The 21,022-nt window shown below is 34.9% G+C and overlaps 1 pseudogene; it reads right to left on the bottom strand.

Annotated features, from left to right (window-relative positions):
- Nucleotides 1-566: 566 nt before the first annotated feature.
- LOC149188874 (uncharacterized) lies at nt 567-1,591 on the bottom strand (annotated as a pseudogene).
- Nucleotides 1,592-21,022: the final 19,431 nt, after the last annotated feature.

Here is a 21,022-nt window from a genome sequence, read left to right as displayed (position 1 = left end):
ACCAAAGACTACACTTTTACACAACCAAAGACTACACTTTTGCAAAGCTTCATATGCATCAAAACGACATCAATGACTCTATGGACCTAGATTTTACATCATGGCAAACTTTATGGACAAATTAGAAAGGGCCATATGTCTGACAGCACATCAAAATAATGTCACACAACGTTTACATAACTTTGGCATCAAAGCAAGTGCATAACAATACAATATACATGATCAATGAGGGTAGTACGCTATTGTGACTATATTCTACAGAATAAAAGTTTGCAAGGAAAATGAAACCTTTGTCGGAAGAGAAAGCCACTTCACTTTGGCTGGATCATGTAAATAAACCCAAAAACAATTAAAAAGACTTATATTGCACCAACATTCATCACAAACCATTCTCTTAATGTAACTTGCATTTGCGATGGGTACAATAAAAGAGCTGGATTATAACCATATGTAAGATGGAAACCCGCCCTGGCAAAAAGGCTTCTAAAAATATCTTCTTCATGCCCATTGATTCATTTATTATTATCAGAACTAATAAGCTCATCTGAATATGTTAACGATGCATATCAGTCATCATCTGAAGCCATTACCTCAAGATCAGAAAACTCAAACCAGGGACAACAATCCAGAATCTCGCAAACAAATACAACTGTGTCACGGGTAAGGAACCCTGCATCTGGATCCAGCATGTCCGAGACTTTCATGAATTGTAGAACTGAATTATTCCAAGTCTTTGTACATATTAACTGACCCAAAAATTTTTATCACGATCGTTCCAACAGATTGATCACTTTCCAAGTGTAAGCATAGAGTATCAAATGACTCACAGATACCTATGCGTAGCTCACAACCACCGTCCTGAATAATGAAGATTTTCCGGGTCTCCATGATCTCTTTAGAAACTAAAATTTTCTCAGCCTTCCATGTGAAGGTATCTCGGTTTACAGTTCTCTTTTAGAGACGCTGGAATCTACTTCATGATCTGTGCACTCTTTCATTATAGAGGTCTCCTTTAAAATGAGAACCTATGCATAAAATACCATTGTGTCTTGCACTAAATACCTGAGCTTTGGTCGAAGAAAGTAGTCGAGATGAAAAATTCACGCCAACCCTAATCTTTAGCAACCTTGAATAACGGTTTTGAGACCAATTTTTCTTCAGATCATTGATGCACAACTGATAAATGGAGACTAATAAAACAACTCCAATCAGCAAAATTGTTACGAAGATCTGTAACTTCAAGAAACATTGAAAGGTGAAAAGGACGTTGTGATTATCCTCTAGAGAACATGATAAAATGGCAGTCACGGTTGCCAACCAGAAATCACCTACTCTTATTATCCCCCGCAAATCGGCCATAGGAATCCTGATGCATATGGTTCATCGTAGCTTGTTGATCGATATCTTTGCTATCCAAGCACATCGAAAGATAATCAATCCCATTAACATACAACTGGTACATGCGTGGCTGCATATTGCATTCCCCAGCTGAAAACATAGGGCTCATGATCTGATGCAACTTGATCATCTCTTTGAACAGGGACAAATTATGCACCTTCCATAATAACTTTCCACTCAGGACCTTTGGCATGGGGCCAGTGACCGACTACAATTCATTCTCCCTAGAGAACAACACAGACTCGTGTAGGACAAGAATCTCCACCAAGACAATGACCGTATCATTCACCAGAAAACTGAACTTCGGGTTTAGGACTGTCAAGCTCGGCGTAAAGACACACCAACCATCAGACTTCTTGGTCCAAAAACGATACCAAGAATCGCATTGTATCGACTTTTCATCGTTTCGCTAATTCACCACATATCTGATAACACAAGAATCATCAAACCATTCTCCAATAGTTGTACGTATGTTAAAAATGTTTTTATACTTGTGCACAATGCGTGTATTACATCTAGTTTTGGAGTCTACGAAAAGATCGTAGTTCCTTCACTTGTCACTAAAATTGCAATACATTCACTTACCATTAAAATCACACTTCCTTCCTTATTTATAAGTTGCTCTAGAACACGTTGAAGGTTTATGGATATATCTTTATTCTCTAGGTTGTGCCAATTTTTCATTGGCCATTGTATGTGATTCAATTTGGAATGGAGATCAGTCTTAAGAACCTATGTGCCACTTGCACCTTCTGCTGCACCGATAAATGACCTCGCTGGAGTCCTGCAATATTGTACCAATCAAGTATTCTATCTTTCTTCGAAATCTAGGATATTGTTTCAGGCCACGCCTCAATTTTTCAACTCTCTAAAGGACATTTGATTGGTGTTACCATTTGTCACATCATTCTATTTGACATATGATGTTGGTGCGTAAAAATCCACATTCTAAAGATATATCCACATTTTTTTCAATTAGATGATCTCACTACTACCTTTTTCTCTTAGAGAAACAAGACTTATGATATGTCATTAACGCTAATATGTCGATCGTCCCCATAATACTTTGCAACATACATTTCTTTAAATCAACGCAATAGTAACAACACATTGCACATGAATAAACTGCACACTGAACTTGATTATCTTTGATTTTGCAGTGTATCTAAAATGCACCATACCAAAAGGTAAGTGTTTCTATAAAGGACAGAAACACTCAATCTAGGGTTTCACAGTACAAAGCTTATTGCTGTCATCACTAAGCCTCAAAAGGAAAACTACCGAACCAGATTTAGTAGCATGCCAACACTAAAAGACCACAAAGAAATCAAGATTCAAAATAGAGACACCCTAGAACAACGGACCCAGCGAGTAGAAAATAGAAAACCATTTGCACCGCCGGAGAAAAACTCAACGCTCATCCATTAGATTTTTTTTTAATTTTTCTTATTTACATGCAGCATACCATTAAGGACCCATAATCATTCATTGGACCAATCCTCCTATTCTTCGTTGATCGAATCAACCAAAAAAAATAACCCATTTATTCAAGGCTAGAGCAATGATGTCATTAACTATGGAGGACCAAATAATGAATGTGTTCTCACCTTCTTGTTGAGCATTGAGCATGCCAACGTTAGAAAGACCTCCCTCTATATGATTGGGTTAGGTTAGGATTCCATTATTGTATAAGTTTTTAACTTTTCAAATTCCGAGGTGTCAAGTGTAATGTCCTTTAATAATTAATAATAATAATAAATAATAAATAATATAATATAATATTAAAATACAAGAAAATAAATAATAATAATTAGTAATAGTAAATAAATAATAAATAATAATAAAATAATAAATAACAATACTAAAGCTCTAAATAAGCATAAATAGAAATAAAACAAAAAAGCAGTGAAAATGAGTAAAGCTATCAAAAAGTAAAGACAAAAGAAATAAAACAAGAAAGCAATAAAGTCGCATGTTGACACATGGAGTGTGCATGTGGTTCCCCTTCCAATGTTTGCTCTATTTAATAGATGGTGAGGAAGATGAGAGGCATTTCATAATTCCATTATCCATTCTCATCCATTCTCTTCGGAGAATAGTGTTGTGAGACAAAATATTCCCTCGCAGTAGTACGTTCATTGAGGGCTCGGGGTGGCTAGTTGTAACAAGATTTTGTGCAGTTGAACCTATGGTTAGGTGGAGAGTCATCCCCAAGACTTTGTTGCAGTTAGCAAAATTCAACTAGCATTCAACCCTGAAATCCCAAGTGAGAAACATCATCGCCACAAGTAAGTTGTCTCAACTCATATCTTTGAAATTGATGTTAATTAGTAGATAAATTGCGTGTTGATTATAAATCGCATAATTAATCTAATTCTTCACATGTTTTTATTTCGGGGCTATTACATATGATATCAGAGCATAGGTTCAACTCTTAAGGCGTATAGGCATTTTAATGTAAAAGAAAAATGATCTAAATGATTTATCGATTTCTTTTGGGAAGCCGTCAACATTTCTGAGCTAAAATCTCTATAGTATTTGAAGTCGATTTTGAGAAATAAATTATTCAGAGCATTGGAATCTATAATTTAATTTTTGAGGTTGTATTCACTTTACCTAGTGCATAATTTTCATCGTAAGCATACAACCAAATCTCTGATAAATTGCACATATACTCTACTGATTTGGAATATTCTTGCACAACCAAATCTAGTACACTACAATTGCAGTTGATTCTGATTAATGTTGGAATTGTTAATCTGTTGTTAAATTCTAAATCTCTGTTTACATGATTCGTCATTTCTCTTTGAATTCCCAATCTTTGTTTCAAGTTGCAGCATTTTTTTTAAATTATTTCTTTATGCCTTCAAATATTTTGGCATGCTCCATTTGCTAGTAGTTAATTATAGGTCATCAGGACTAAATGCTAATGATTTCCTAGCACCTCCAATCATCAAATTTGGGTGGGTTTCAATCAAACATTGTGCAAACTAGTTAACATTGTGACCTTTCCTCCATACCTCATTACTGAGAAGCATAAATCTCCAAGATATCTCATATCTAGGTTGTCGAAAGATATTTTTTATTCACATTTCTCTTCTAATACTCTTCGAACATATTATGATTTGTTGATGAGAAAACCATAGTCTCGCTTTTTGTATATGAATATGCAATGTTATTTAAAATGATATTACATAAGGCCTATTTATACAAAATATATCATTAATTCATGTGGAGGCTAACACTTTATTATTGCTGATATGATTTTCCTCTTCAGGATCTTTTCAGTGTTTTATAGTCTATAGTTTTCTTAAATACTGTCAAGTTGTTTATATCATACACTGATCTTACTGACTGCTTATTCTTGCGTCCTTGTGTACCTTACTTGTTTCAATAGGTTTCTAAATGTACCTCGCTCCATTTCTAGCATATAGACATCTCATCTTTTCTATTTCATATTTAGTACATAGCAGTTAATTATTTGGGTGTTAATTAAGTCTTAGCGGTTATAGTTAATATAATTGATCATTAATACAAATACATTAAATATCTTATTAACTTTAAAATTTGATTTCAATTATTTGTTTTACAAACCTATTGTTTTAAGATTCTGCAATTTATCAGTGTCCAATTAATTTTTGTTGATTAATACAAATTTCACCATCATAAAAAAAATATTGCAGAAACTACCAAAACCGTAAAGGATCCTGTGTAAATTTTAACCAGAATATTGAACATCTAAAACCATGACTGCAATCATGCAAATTTTAACCAGAATATTGAGCATCTAAAACCATGATTGTAATGTTTCATGGTTGGTTAGAATAATGAAGCGATAATTGTTTTAAGAACTTAGTACTTGAATACTTTCAATTACCTCAATACTCTAGAGGCAGAAGCATGATTCACCATAATTATTACCATTATAAAAAGCCACAATGAGAGTTTTTTTTAGTGAGGGTTCTTTTTATGAAAAACAAGAAAATTGAAAAGGATGCTAAGCCATATCCAAGTTTAGAAATAATCCAATTCAGATAGCATTTAACATTAATGTTCATTAGAAATAAAAATTTTGTCTATATAAACTCAAATCGCATTGGAATATATGTAATTAATATTTCTTTTTAAAGTCAATGCTTTAGTTAGAATACTCCATAAAATAAAGTGTTGGGTGTGGAGCCTGATTATCTTCTATATTCAAAGGTTTCAGCTGAATGTATACCCCAGGAAGAGTATACACCATTCCATGCGGGGGGGGTATGGGGGGGACTTGTCCCCTCCAAGGGGGACCGGGGGCCAGCGGTCCCCCAGCTGGGGTTTGGGGGCAACACCCCTAAAGCTAAAAATAGATGTAAAATTGCCTTGTAAAAGTCTAGTAATTTCTAGTCAGTCTCGGCCACTCATTAGGCGGATGGTCTGACGGTAGAAGTTATGTTTAATTTAGGGTTTTTGCCCTAGAAGGCAACCCCTCACTATATATGAGGGAATTGTATTGCGTCTATGTATATCTGTATTCTGAGTTAGGAAGAGAGAGGAGATTGAGAGCGAAGAGGGTGTTACAACGGATCTGCTATAGGCTGTATTTCTTCATTTTGCTGGATAATATAATAAAAGAAGGATTGGTTGTTTCTCCGTGGATGTAGCCCAAACTGGGTGAACCATGTATATCTTTGTCTCTCTTGTTTTATGCATCTTCTGTGTTTATATTTCTACTATATTTTATGTGTTCCATTGCTCCGTAATATATAATTTTCTAACAACTGGTATCAGAGCCGAAGGTCTATTTCACTAATAAACTTGCAGGAGAAAAGGGTTCCTAGTTTGAGTGGGAGCAATGGTGGAGGATGGTAGGTTTAGGGTTGAAAAAATCAATGGCCAAAATTACCAGCTGTAGAAGATGGAGATGGAAGATTATCTATATCAGAGAGATCTGTACCTACCATTGAGCGGAAAGACAAAGAAGCCAACGAGTATGATAGACATAGAATGGGATATTCTGGACAGAAAGGCACTTGGAACAATAAGATTGTGCCTAGCGGCATCAGTAGCGTTTAGTATTTCAAAGGAAATGACAACACAGGGTTTAATGTCGGCATTGGCCAAACTATATGAAAACCGCTCGGCCTCAAATAAGGTATTTCTTATGAAGCATTTATTTAATATGAAGATTTCATAAGGTGGATCTCTTGCAGATCATTTAAATGATTTTAATATAGTTACAAGTCAGTTAAGCTCTCTATGGGTAAATTTTGATGATGAAGTTAGGACAATGTTATTTCTGTGCTCATTGCCAGAAAGTTGGAATGGTTTAGTTATGGCCATTAGTAACTTTGTCTCTAGATCTAGTACTTTAAAGTTTTATGATGTTGTCGGTGCAATCCTTAGCAAGGAAATGCGACGGAAATGCTCCGGTGAGACATCAGGTAATGCTTTGATTGCAGAGACTAGGGGAAGAAAAATGGAAAGAGGAAAGAGCCCAGGATATCGCAATAAGTCAAGAAAGGGTAGATCCAAGTACAGATCAGGGATAGTGTGCCAAAAATGTAGGAAGAAAGGACACTTGAAGAAACACTTCAAGTCTCAAAGGGGAAAAGAAGGAGACGTGCAACAAGAAGCCAATCATGAAGTGAATGTAACAACTGATGTGTTGCAAGATGCTTTGATTATTTCATTAGAAAATATTATTGATGCCTTGGTGGTAGATTCAAGGGCCTCATTCCATGCCACACCTGATAAGAAACATTTTCATGATTATGTTCAATGAGATTTTGGACAAGTTCGATTGGGTGATGATAAACCCTGTAAAATTGTTGGAATGGGTACAGGCTTCATAAAACAGCAAAATAAAAATCAGTGGCTATTGAGGAATGTAAGGCATGTTCCAGATCTAAAGAAAAATATGATTTCAACAGGGCAGTTGGGAGGTGAAGGTTGCGTAACTACTTTCACAGATAAAACCTGGAAGGTCACTAAAGGATCCCTGGTAATAGTGAAAGGAGAAAAGGTTGGTACATTGTATTTATGCAATGGTATTTCTAATTCTATTAATGCTTTAACCTCTACAGGAGAAGATATAGCATTGTGGCATCATAGGCTTGGGCACATGAGTGAGAAGGAGATGCAGATTCTTCACTCAAGAAATTTGTTGCTAGGTTTGAAGCATGTTGATTTAAAATTTTGTGAGAATTGTGTTTATGGAAAATAGAAGAGAGTCAGATTCCTCAGAGTTGGAAAAGAAAATAAGAGCGAAAAATTAGATCTTGTGCATACAGATGTATGGGGACCTGCTCAGGTATCATCTCTTGGTGGCTCTCGTTATTATGTTACTTTTATTGATGATGCAACCAGAAAGCCCTGGATTTATTATATTCGAAATAAATCTGATGTATTTGATACTTTCAAGAAATGGAAAGCTTTGGTTGAAAATGAGACAGGGAAAAGGTTGAAGTGTCTCAGATCAGATAATTGAGGTGAATATTGCAGCAAAGAGTTTGATAGGTACTATTCAAAGAATGGAATTCGCAGAGAGAAGATAGTTCCAGGAACACCACAAGGAAATGGTGTGTCAGAAAGGATGAACAGGACAATCATGGAGCATGCAAGGTGCATGAGATTACATGCAGGATTTCCTTTACAATTTTGGGCAGATGTTGTAGATACTGCTATTTATCTAATAAACAGAGGGCCTTCAAGTTCCTTGGATTGTGGCATTCCAGAGGAGTCATGGATGGGTAAAAAGGTAAACTAGTCATTTTTAAAGACTTTTGGCTGTGAAGCTTTTGTCCACATTAACAAAGAAAATAGAACAAAGCTTGAGGGAAAATCAAAGAAATGTACCTTTATTGGATATGGTGTTAATGATTTTGGTTATCACTTATATGATTATGAAAATCACAAAATCATTAGGAGTAGATACATAATATTCAATGAAAAGGTCTTGTATAAGAATCAGTTGCAGGAAAAGAAATAAGAAAAAGAAAACAGAGAATATACAGTGCTTGACGATATCACAGGAAAAATGATGGTGCCTAAAAATCATAATGATCAATAGCCAGAACAACAACCACAATAGCAACAAGCACTTCAAACACCTGAAAGTAGTGTTAGAAGATCTACCAGGATAAGTAGACCCCCTGAACGATACTTTCCTTCATTATATTATGTATTGTTGACTGATTCTGGTGAACCAGAATGTTATGAAGAAGCAGTGTAGGTAGAAACTAGGAAGAAGTGGGAGCAAGCCATGAAAGACGAGATGGACCCCTTAGCACATAGCCAGACTTTGGACATAGTCAAGTTGCCTGCAAGTAAAACAACATTGCAGAATAAATGGGTTTAGAGGCTGAAGGAAGATGGAGGAAAATAGAGGTACAAAGCTAGACTTCCAGTGAAGGGGTTTGCACAGAGGAAAGGTATTGATTTTGATGAAATATTTTCTCCTGTTGTTAAAATGACTTCAATCAGAACTATTTTAATTCTAGTAGTAGTTGAAGATTTGCATCTTGAGCAGTTAGATGTAAAGACAACCTTCTCCATGGGGATTTGGAGGAAGAAATATATATATGCAGCAGCCACAAGGATATGAGGTAAAAGGGAAGGAGAGACTAGTGTGCAGGTTGAAGAAGAGCATGTATGGCTTAAAACAGGTTCCAAGGCAATTGTATCTAAAATTTGACAGGTTTATGTCTGAACAAGGTTATACTAGGTGTCACTCTGATCATTGTGTTTATCTGAAAAGGTAAAATGATGGCAGCTATATTATATTGTTATTGTTTTTAGATGATATGCTTGTTGTAGTTCTAACATGCAGGAAATAAATGTGCTCAAAAGGAAATTGGCAAACTCATTTGCAATGAAGGATTTAGGTGCTGCAAAACAAATCCTTGGTATGAGAAGAACTAGAGACAGGAAGAATCAAAAATTAACATTGTCTCAAAGTGAGTACATAGAAAAGGTGTTGAAAAGGTTTAATATGCATAATGCAAAACCAGTTAGTATACCTTTGACTAGCCATTTCAAATTAAGTAAGGAGGTTTGTCCCAAGACTCAAGAAGAAATGGCTCATATGTCTAAAGTTCCATATGCATCAGCAGTTGGAAGCTTAATGTATGCAATGGTCTGCACAAGGCTTGATATTGCACATGCAGTAGGAGTTGTAAGCAAGTACATGAACAATCCAGGAAAAGAACATTGGATGGCGGTGAAGTAGATTCTCAGGTATTTTAGAGGTACCACAAATCAAGCATTATGCTTTGGTGGTTCAAACATTTCTTTACAGGGATATGTTGATGCAGATATGGTAGGTGATAGAGATAATAGGAGGAGCACAATAGGGTATGTTTTTACTGTAGGTGACACAACTGTCAGTTGGGTTTAAAAAATCCAAAGTGTTGTTGCACTTTCAAGAACAAAAGTAGAGTATGTTGTTGCTACAGAGGCTAGTAAAGAAATGAATTGGTTACAAAGGTTTTTGGATGAATTGGGCAAGAAGCAGGAGTTGGGAAGGTTATACAGTGACAGCCAGAGTGCCATACATCTTACAAAGAACTCTGCATTTCATTCCAAGACTAAACATATATAGGTCAAGTACCATTTCATACAGTCAGCATTGGAAGATGGACAGTTGAAGCTGGAAAAGATACACACTAGCCAGAATCCTGCAGATATGTTAACAAAAGTTGTAACCAGGGAGAAACTAAGAATCTGCTCAGTTTCAATTGGTCTTCAAGTATGATGAAGAAGATGAGAAACAGCCAAGTCCAAAGTGGAATCATTGTCTAGCAAATGAAGCAGCGGTGGAGTTGCTATAATCAGTTTCCAAGTGGGAGATTGTTGGGTGTGGAGCCAGATTATCTTCTTTATTCAAAGGTTTCAACCAGATGTATACCTCAGGAAGACTGTACACCCCTCCACACGGGTGGGTGTCGGGGGGACTTATCTCCCCCGTGGGGTCCGGGCGAGTAAATCCCCCCTGGCTGGGGGGTCCAGGGGCCAGCGGTCCCCCGGAGGGGGTTCGGGGGCAGCACCCCCAAAGCTATAAATAGATGTAAAATTGCCTTGTAAAAGTCTAGTAATTTCTAGTCAATCTAGGCCGTTCATTAGATGGATGATCTGACGGTAGAAGTTATGTTTAATTTAGGTTTTTTTGTCGTAGAAGGCAACCCCTCACTATATATGAGGGAATTTTATTGCGTCTATGTATATCTGTATTCTGAGTTAGGAAGAGAGAGGAGATTAAGAGTGAAGAGGGTATTATAGCGGATCTGTTGTAGGTTGTATCTCTTCAATTTTCTGGATAATATAATAAAAGAAGGACTAGCTGTTTCTCCGTGGATGTAGCCCAAACTAGGTGAACCATGTATATCTGTGTCTCTCTTGTTTTATGCATTTTCTGTGTTTATATTTCTACAATATTTTATGTGTTCCATTGCTCCATAATATATAATTTTCTAACACAAAGAAACCGGGGAAAATGCAAGAGAAAAGAGTTATTTAAACTCTCCATCCTGAAAATGAAAAATATTGGAAACAGAAACTTGATTTTCCCCCAATCAGTATGGAGAATGCATTATAATGTGAACAACAAACATAAATCAATTAAAATTCACCTCATACAAGGTATATTTATACATTAAATTGGAGTTGCCTACATTATTCAAATTAGTAGAAATTAAAGTTTATAAATGTTAAAGAAAAGGTTGTATTATGGTTGAATAATTTGAAGTAAATTCAAGTAGTTTTATAGTTGGTAAGGGTTAATTTAATAGGTTTAATCATTCTAAAATATATTAAGAATTAAGGAAGGATAAGTATAACAAGTCATAAGTCAAAGTTTAATCATGGTTATTGCAAAAGTGAAAGGTTGAAAATTTAATAGTGGTTATTACTTCAAAAGGAAAGGTTTCAAGTGTATCAATTTTCTTGCATTATTTATGCTTTTGTATGAATATATTTTTTATTTAAAATATGATTTTGTGGGTGGTTGGAATTTTGTAATTAACATTCATGTAGAAAATTAGTCATATTATTTAAAATTTTATTGATACACTATGGTACTATGTATGAGGTTACTCATATTGTTTAAAAATTTATTGATGCACTATGGTACTATTTATGAGGTTACGGTTCCAATTATTGTTATGTCAACATATAAATGGTGAAGTATAATGTTGTGATAATGTTTCATGGTGTGATGGTATGTGGTAATATGACATAATTCTGGCGAGAGAGTAATGATGCATATATGGTGCTTATTTATTTATTTTGTTATGATAATGATGTTGTATGCTTATGCTAAATAAGATATGCATAGGCATTATGATGTCATGTTGAGGTATATTGACATGTCGTTCATTTATTATGTGAAGTCATGATATATCTTTGATGAAAATATGTTGATGTTATAACTTATGATGGTATTTCATGAGGTGAAGCATGTCATAGTTGTGTACAAATTTATGACATGCATGAGCATGTAGTTCGTTATTTTGCGCTTAACAATGATGAACGTTCTCATGATGACATGCAAGACTGGGCATGTGGATTATTTCTATGATACTATGATGGTATAGTTAATGCATTGGTTTCATGTTGAGGTGTGATGATTGACAGGACTCTACAAATGGGCCGAGAGGGCCGGTTTATTTGATGATCTTGTGTGAGCCCATATGCATGAGGGAGAATAAGTAACACCATATGGGCTGGGGACAAACTCAATCAACACTACATATGCCAGTGGTTTCTTTGTCTTGTGTAGCTCTTGATGGATAACTCTTGAAGGGCTATGGGAGCATCTTGAGGAGGCCAAGTGCCTGATGTTATAGGCTAGGTGCCTGTTATTGGATTGGGATGCCGAAGTCTGGTGGGGATGTAAAGACTTCGACGCCTGAGGTTGTGCGCCTTAGTGAGTTATGGAGGGAGTGGGCCAACCTTGCGAGATGCCCGGAGTCATTGAGTACCATAGCAGATTCCTGCCTTGCGGCAGATGAGGTCTGAGTCAGGTGCGAGCCTTGGGGCCAGCCTTGGAATAGGATACAGACCAAGGAGGCTTATGCCTAGTTCTGAAAGTGAGAAAAAGGATAAAGATTCCTTGGGATTTCATGGTGTTGTGAAAACTTTCGATGCCTGCTGGTTATACTAGTTCAGTAGAGGGTGTAGGGAAAACATGAAGTAATAAATAACAAAATAAAATGTTAAATAATTCAACTTAACTTTGAGACGAAGTTCCTTAAAGTGGGGAAGTATGTAATGTCCCTTAACAATAAATAACAAATAATAATGATAATAATAATAATAATAATAATAATAATAATAATAATAATAAATAATATAATATTAAAATACAAGAAAATAAATAATAAACAATAAATAAAAAAATAGTAATAGTAAATAAATAATAAATAACAACACTGAAGCTCTAGATAAATATAAATAGAAATAAAACAAGAAAGAAATAAAAATCAGTAAAGATATCAAAAAGTAAAAACAAAAGAAATAAAACAAGAAAGCAATAAACTTGCATGTTGACACATGGAGTGTGTGCATGTGGTTCCCCTTCCAATGTTTGCTCTATTTAATAGATGGTGAGGAAGATGAGAGGCATTCCATCATTCCATGATTCCATCATCCATTCTCTTGGAAGAATAGTGTTGTGAGACAAAGGATTCTGTAGCAGTAGTACGTTGATTGAGGGCTCGGGGGTGGCAAATTGTAGCAAGATTTTGTGCAATTGAGCCTATGGTTGGGTGGAGATTCGTCCCGAAGACTTTGTTGCATTTAGCAGAATTCAACTAGCATTTAACCCTGAAATGCCAAGTGAGAAACATCATTGCCACAGGTAAGTTGTCTCTACTCATATCTTTGAAATTGATGTTAATTAGTAGATAAATTTCCTGTTGATTATAAATCGCATGATTAATCTAATTCTTTGCATGTTTTTATTTTGGGGCTATTACATCAAGATATATTTTCCTAGAGGATACAATGAACCAATATAATCTAACCCTAGCAAGAGGAAAGGAAAATATATATAGATCGATCAAGTTAGAATTAGTGAGAGATATTTTCTATGATGTTGTGTTCCTAGAGACTATCCGTGATATAGGAGGAGAGCAAGATCGCGAGTTAAGGAGGAGTGTTCATAAGATGATGGTATATTGTATCATTTTGGCTTATTAATGAAAGCTAATTCATATTCTATCATATTGATTTCTCTTATCTCTTTCATGTTATACATTAGATTTAAATTATATTCATGTGTATTTAGTAGGCTATATGGTTTGGTAGATATGTTTTTTGAATGTGTGTGGGTTTTGGCATTTGAAGGAAAGGAGTGAAAAATTCTACTCAATCCCTCACGCTAGTTGTCCCAAATAATAACCTCATCAATTAAATGGTACACTGTATTTCAACACTTTATAATTTCCATGTTTGTATGCATGTACATGGTGTTGGCACTGATGATGTGTTTCATAGGCATTGATGATGCAGGTGTTGTGTTGCAGCGTTTGATGGTTGGCATTGATGCCAACCTCGGCATGTGTTGCAGTTGGCTTGAGTGTGACAGATGGTTCTGGAGCAGCCTCATTTTTGATAGACTTACTTATGTGTAAATATTATGATTACGTTGCTTGGCTTATTAGTTGCAGGATGCTTTCTCAGTTGTGAGGGCATTGGTATGTGTACGGAGTAGGTATTACTTTGGTATAGATGATATTGGTTTCGGTATTAACATAATATTGGTATTGGCATCGTACATGGGTTTGTGGTACTGTCTTAACCATGGCATATACCCGTGGTATTAACTAGGAGATTACCATGGTACAAGGGTCTATGATATCGACACAACCACTGTATTGACATGTGGTATTGACATGGAGTTTACTATTGTACATGTTCTCTTGGTATTGGAAAACCATGGTATTTTGATGTGGTATTCACATGGAGGATTATTAAGAATAATTAACATATACTTTTGAGAGTGTGGATTGGTCTGGTGAGTTGTGCGATTGATGGTATGGATGGAGTGAGTGAATGCTAGAAAACGTTTGCATAGATAATTATCAATCTATAGTTGTGTTGAGTTTTGTGAGTACATCAATTTATTATTTTCAGATTGATATCAGAGATAGGTTGTTGGGTTGCTCATGTTGAGCAGGTTTAAGAGACTAGTTTGAAAATACATGAAATGTTGTTTGCATTAGGTGTTGAGGCTCATAGCAACTTTACTAGAAATGGGATGGTAGCTTTCCTTTCTAGGAAAAAACATATAGAAAATAGTACGGGATAGAAAATGAAGTTTTGTACGGCCATTTTCATTTCTCAGCCTAAGAAACGGTTTCTAGAGAAACAAATACACTTTTCTAAGAAACGTTATTCTGGTCCATTTGTGATGTACCAAGGTTGGTTTCCGAAGGCAGTTGAATGGTTTGTGACAATCTTATTTTGGAAATGACCAGTCACATTATATAGTGATCCAAGTTTGGTGGGTGCCAATATTTAACATGTTTGAAAATAGGCTATGTATGTGGCGGTGATTAAGGATGGATATATATCATGAACGTAGTAGCCAAAGGTCTATGGCGGTAGTCTCGATGAGAATCTGAGCTCACAAACAAAATCTCTGAATCTCAGAAGTTGAAATCGTGTTCACTAAACAGGTGTAGTGTAGTGAGGTTGGGTGAACAAATATTTCCTTAACGATATTAACCATTTAGGATTTTCTTTGTTGAAGTTATGTTATTTTAACTACGGTTTTCTTTTTTAAAGTTATGTTATTTTAACTGCTGTTATTGTTATGATTTTTCAAATTTTTATTATTATTCTCTTCTTAATTTTTGTGTTCTATTTAAAAATGGATTTAGTGTGAGGTTTCATTGTTTTTAACCTCCTACAAAATTATAAATTTAAATGTTGAGGGGTTACATTATATATAATTTTATAAACCAATGGTTAAATATAAATAATAATTTAGTAAAATGTTTCTTTCATTCACAAACATAAAAATCTTATATGTAAATTTAGTATCTAGTTCAATTATACTTTTAAAATATATTATTTTTATTATCATAAATATTAATTTATTATTATAATGGATTAATAATAAAATTATGAAAGTTTACTAATAACTTTGTTTAGTTTTTCTCTCTAAACACTAGCTTTAGCATTTATGATTTTTAATTTTTTTATTCATTCTAAGGAAAGTTCCAATGGAGAGAGTGGCACTCATTTTTATAGTAAGATTGTTGTAGGTGGAAATAGCTACCAACAATCATCTATTTCTAGCTCTATTCCCAATGGATATCACCTCAATCTCTACAATCTTGTCACCAAACTAGATGCCTTCTAAATGCTACAATAGACCCAAAATTTGAAGTCCACTCAAGTCACATATGAGAATATATACAATATATAGAGAAGTTTGTAGGATCTGTCCTTCAAAAAAATCTCACTCTCAGTAGGTCCAAATCAAGTGGAAATACAAAGGCCAAATCAAGCTTGAATTCAGTACCAAGGGTTTCTTCACCATTGTATTTTCTATCCTAGAGAATCAAACATTGATATTAAATAATGGCCCATGTGATCAACGGAAGCTTTGCTTCTCACTGTGAGTATTTGATAATGGTCCATGTCAGCAGTTGAAGGCTATTAGCAACTCACTATGAACAATAGTATTAGAGAATTTTGATGATGAATGTTTTTTTAATGTTTTTTTCATATTTTTCTTTTTTTCTCTCTGCTCATTTCTTGAATGCAAAACCTCCAAACTTCGTTTCTTGTCCCGTTGTCGTTTCTCGTCTCCTTTCCCATTTCTCATTTTTGGTAACATAGGATCATAGTAGACAGTGTGTAGATAAGGTGGGTGCCTTATAACAAATTCATCATAATGGAAAGCATATTTCTACGGAGTCCAGTAGTGTTGGGAAAGGCTCATTGGTCATGGTGGCTTCGAGAAAATGAGTTTTCATAGAGTCATGTGAGAAGAGACTTTATGTTTGATGTCGCTAGCAGACTATCTTAGTAGTCAAGTCTTACAACTATTGGGTGGTAGGTCTTATATGTAAAAAAAAATCAACGCTTAACAAAATATTCAAACAACAATAGTAGCAGGTGGTTCTTTTCCCTAGAGAGGGTTTTCCACCAAAAAATATTTGTGTCCTCTTATGTGCATGTTTTGCTTGTTGATTATTTATGGTTCTTTTACGCTGATTTTTCATGCTCGTTTCATAAGCATAACTAATGGATTACTGAATCTGATGCTTTGGTAAAAGGAATTAAAATTTAAGTAAATCTTATTACTACTGATTCCCCCCCCCCCCCCCCCCAAGTAGTAAGGAAATTTCCAACAATTGGTATCACAGCAAGTTTCTCTCGGTGAAGCTTGATTACTTAAGAGAAGATCATGGGCCATGGAAAGAATAAGAGAAGGCATTATCATAAAAGAAAGAGAAACAAACAAGTGAAGAAGATTTCAAATTTAGAAAAACCCCTGTTCTTACTGGTAAAAAATGATGAAGGTAAATAGTGTGGTCATTTTATTTCTAGTTGTGCATTTCCTTATGCATGTAGTGATAGTGATTCTCTTGAGATTGATGGCTTAAAAGAAGATAATCAGAGTTTTGAAGTTGATTCCTCAAGAGGTGAGGAAGGTGTCTTTCTAGTGCAGGAATCTAAGAATGAAGAGCTTGAGAGATTAGTAACCCTTGAAATGGAAAACAAAACACATGAAATATTGATAGAGAAGCTCGTGCTGGATAAGAAATATCTAAAGAGAATTATTTAGATTCTTGAGGAGAGAGCATGCATTTAAAGGAAAATTTTATTATCCTGAAAATTAGTTGGATAAAGCAAGGATACCGAAAGAGGAGATTGAAAGTGAGTATAAAGATCAGATCGAGAATCATGAGAAACTAAAAGTAGAATTCGAAGAAATAAATTGTAGTCTACAAAGAGAAAATAAGGAAACAACTAGAGATCCCAAAGTAGAAATTTGTAGTAGCACTGAAGGAAACCATCACCAAGAACAAAAGCCAAAGAATGTGCCAAAGAAAAACATAAGAAATGTAAGGTGTTTTTGTTGTCAAAAGTTGGACACATCGTTTCAAATTGTAGAAGCAAAAAGACAAAACCTTCCCATCAAAATAAGCAATCAAATATCGAGAACTCCCAAAAAGTCAGTCAAGGGAATGCAACCCATCAATCTCGAGTTATAAAAAATTATTTTATTGCTACTACTTTGTATGTAATGATTTTGGGCATAGGCATGTCGATTATAGGTTTCATGGCACAAGTAGAAAAAGGTATTCTAACAAAATAATTGAGCCCTTATTTCCATTTCTTTGGAACATATGATGTTTTACTTCCGTTAATCTCAGACATAAGTCCAAAGATTGAAATATTTTCTTGGACCTAATGGAGACTAGACAAAATAAGGAGAATTATAAAAGAATCTAGAAAAAGAAAGAGGTGACAGAAGAAATAGAATGCAATGTTCAAGTATGGAAAAGAAACGAAAAAAGTGATAATTGAGGATAGCTCAGTCTTTGGGGGGAGCATGTAGTAGAATATACACTTTCATGGGATCTCCTTTAGGAGAATATAGTTTCTTTTGCAATTGGTTTTATTCTAGTAGGTTATCCATATGTGCCCTCGAATGGTATTTGATCTGGACGTATGAATTGTGGTTATTGTTTTGGTTCCAAGTTTATCCTGCAAAACAAATATTGAATCTCACAGTTTGTACCTACAATCAAAGTGACTTAGTTAGCACGCAAAAAAATTCTATTGAATAGAAAAGAAAAGAAAATGTGCAGTTTGCTGAAGAGAAATTTAATGAATAAACATTTCTGGTTTTGTGTGCATTATTTGTGGGTAGAAATAGAGGTGCAAATATATACTAAAATTAGGGACTTGTCATAAAGATCTTAATAAAGTTATTGTAATGCATGTGAATACCTTAATTACTCAAGAGACTCTTATTCTTTATCCATGTAACTTAAATAATTAGTTGGGCATGGTTCATTCTTTTGATCTTGTATTTGGGAGAATGTGAAAATGTGATATGTTATGAAATAATGAGCTTAGTGATCGACTTGGTTATTCAAAAAAAAGGGGCTAAGTTAAATAATTATTCTAGATCAATGTTAGTGGATTGATCTAGTCTTGAGATCAATCACATAGTTTCCTATGACTGCCATAGATTCATCTTAAGTACGAATCTAACATGATCTAAGAGGGATAAAATTTCTTCATGTGCAAACTTCTTTCGAGTGCAAAATACAATATTGGTTTAATACTAAATAGAATATATATAAGACCAATGAATGTTTTAACCATGAAAAACTTAATTTTTTCATCATATATACATAATTTCTTAAAAATTATATATATATAAAATTGATATTAGAATATTTTATATATACATCATTTTTTAAAAATTATATATATATATATATATATATATATATATAGATATATATATATATATTAGATATTAAAATATTTTATATAACATGTACATGGAGAAATTTTATCAATATAATGAGCAAATAAAAATGGTTTTCTTATTATTAATATATTTTTAAGCATATGCCAATTTTCATTAGTATTAAAATATTTTATTTTAATTTTTTTTTCTATATGAAGCTGATATCGACATAAATTAGTTAATATAGATCTTCAAATAGTTTATTTAAATCTCTTAAACATATATATATTTTTTTTACTTCTAGTTACTTTACTAATTTTTAAATTTTTTATTTTATTTTATATGGTGATGGACACATGGACATACTTACACATCCCCTTCATATATGCAAGCAATGTTGAATCTCTATTCATTATGGCTCAACTGGTGGGGTTGATAGAGTCATGAGAGTAGGTTTCTTGTTGTTGAAGAGTTGTTCCACTCTCTGTGTTCACAACAAGAACTCCTCTTAGAAGTAGTTATGTTTCGGTTGATATTCCTTGAGGGAATGTTATCATTTTTTGTAGACATTTGCTCCTGAGTTCAATGGCCAAAGAGTGATGATATTAGCACTTGAAAATACCTGAGGAAACTTAGAAAAATGATGAAGGAAATTAGGCTCTAAGACTCTTGAAAAATGATGAAAATGGATGGGAATCCAAGTTTATGGACCCACAGGTCGGGGATCAAGTGGTTGTCGAGACAAGATGAATATTGGTGGGTCTCTATCCGACCTGGGTTGGTACAACTATGTAATTTTTAGAAGACAAGGTGCAATTAAGTCAGGAGGCCAGATCGTCGGGGGTCATAATTCACCCCAACCCAACATTTTATCATGTGAAGGGGGAATGTTGACCGCAACTTAGGTTGGGAATCAAGGGTCAAGATTCGAAATGGGAAAAGGGTAGAGTTCACTAGTGAGTAGGGAGGACTTTCAACTAGTCTTTGAGCTGACCGTAATGTGGCATATCCACGATGGTGCTTCCTCCAGTCACCTGCTACATGGGCCACTGGATGGTTGCCGCATAGAGGGTAAGGTGATGTGGAGGGTGAATAAATCCTATCTTTAAGAAGGCATAACTCTCAATACATAATTTGAATTTAGGAAAAGTTTACATAATTGGAATCATCTAGATGAGACAAGCATGAAGATTGTGTGTAATTGTAGTTCTAAGATGATTAGGAAAAATTAAAATTTTAGGGCCTGTTCCTATATTTATATTTTGGGAGCTAGATCGGCATGGTAACTACATCCTTATAACACTAGATGGGTTATGGGGTTAGGAGGGAATTTTATAGATTGGTATTCAAGCATCTCACTTCAACACTTGGGTTAGATGTTAATTTTTGCAACTAGGGTCAAATTCCACATTAGAAAGATCAAATGAACAAGACAATGCTTGCATTAAATTCCTCTTTCTGAGAGGACCAAATGCAACCTAAAGATTACCCAATTTGGTCAAGCGGAAGTTAAGTTTTGAATTATTTTATTCATACATATATTATCGAATGGGTCGACCCTAACCACATGGGTAACTCACTGGGTTGCCTTAACCCCAAATAAACCCTCAAGAAAGCATATAAATAGAAGAGGCCTCAAGTTCATTTCATCACATTCATCAAGTACATTTTTCTATTCTTTTATTTTGTCTTGGTTCGCAAGGGTTCGACGAAAGGAGTTCACACAAGGGTATGAAATCACCAGTGAGAGGTTCACTCTGAGTAAGGTTTTTTTGGGTTCTAGACACTCGCACAAATTAGGGAAATATGGTCCCTTGATGATGCCATCAAGTGGATAAGAGAGTGTATAGAGATCCCTAGATGCTAGCATACTGGCTTATGACAACGTCTAGGGGTTCCGAGTTAGATCGAGATGCATTGCTACCCGGATGCATGCACAACAATAGTAAGGGAGAATCCAAGGGTTTCTTGTGTATTTCACCCCAGACACATGCATGGAGTATTCCTCAGAGTGACTGAGCAATCACAGTCACCCTCACTTAGTGTCTAAGAGAGCATCCAGGGTGTTTAAAATGCACACAGACAATTTTGATGAGCATGTCCCTGGTTCAGGTCTAGGGTTTGATATCTTGGCTACAATTGGCTTCAGTGATCTGGTGGATCTAAGTTTCTCTCTACTCTTATAGATATTTGTAGATC

The sequence above is a fragment of the Pinus tabuliformis genome, chromosome 3_1 (genome assembly GCF_031772625.1).
Source record: "Pinus tabuliformis cultivar Carrire ecotype Pingquan chromosome 3_1, CPIR1, whole genome shotgun sequence".
Classification (NCBI taxonomy): domain Eukaryota; kingdom Viridiplantae; phylum Streptophyta; class Pinopsida; order Pinales; family Pinaceae; genus Pinus; species Pinus tabuliformis.
Note: the sequence above shows the minus strand (reverse complement) of the source record. Positions and strands in the feature narration are given on the sequence as shown.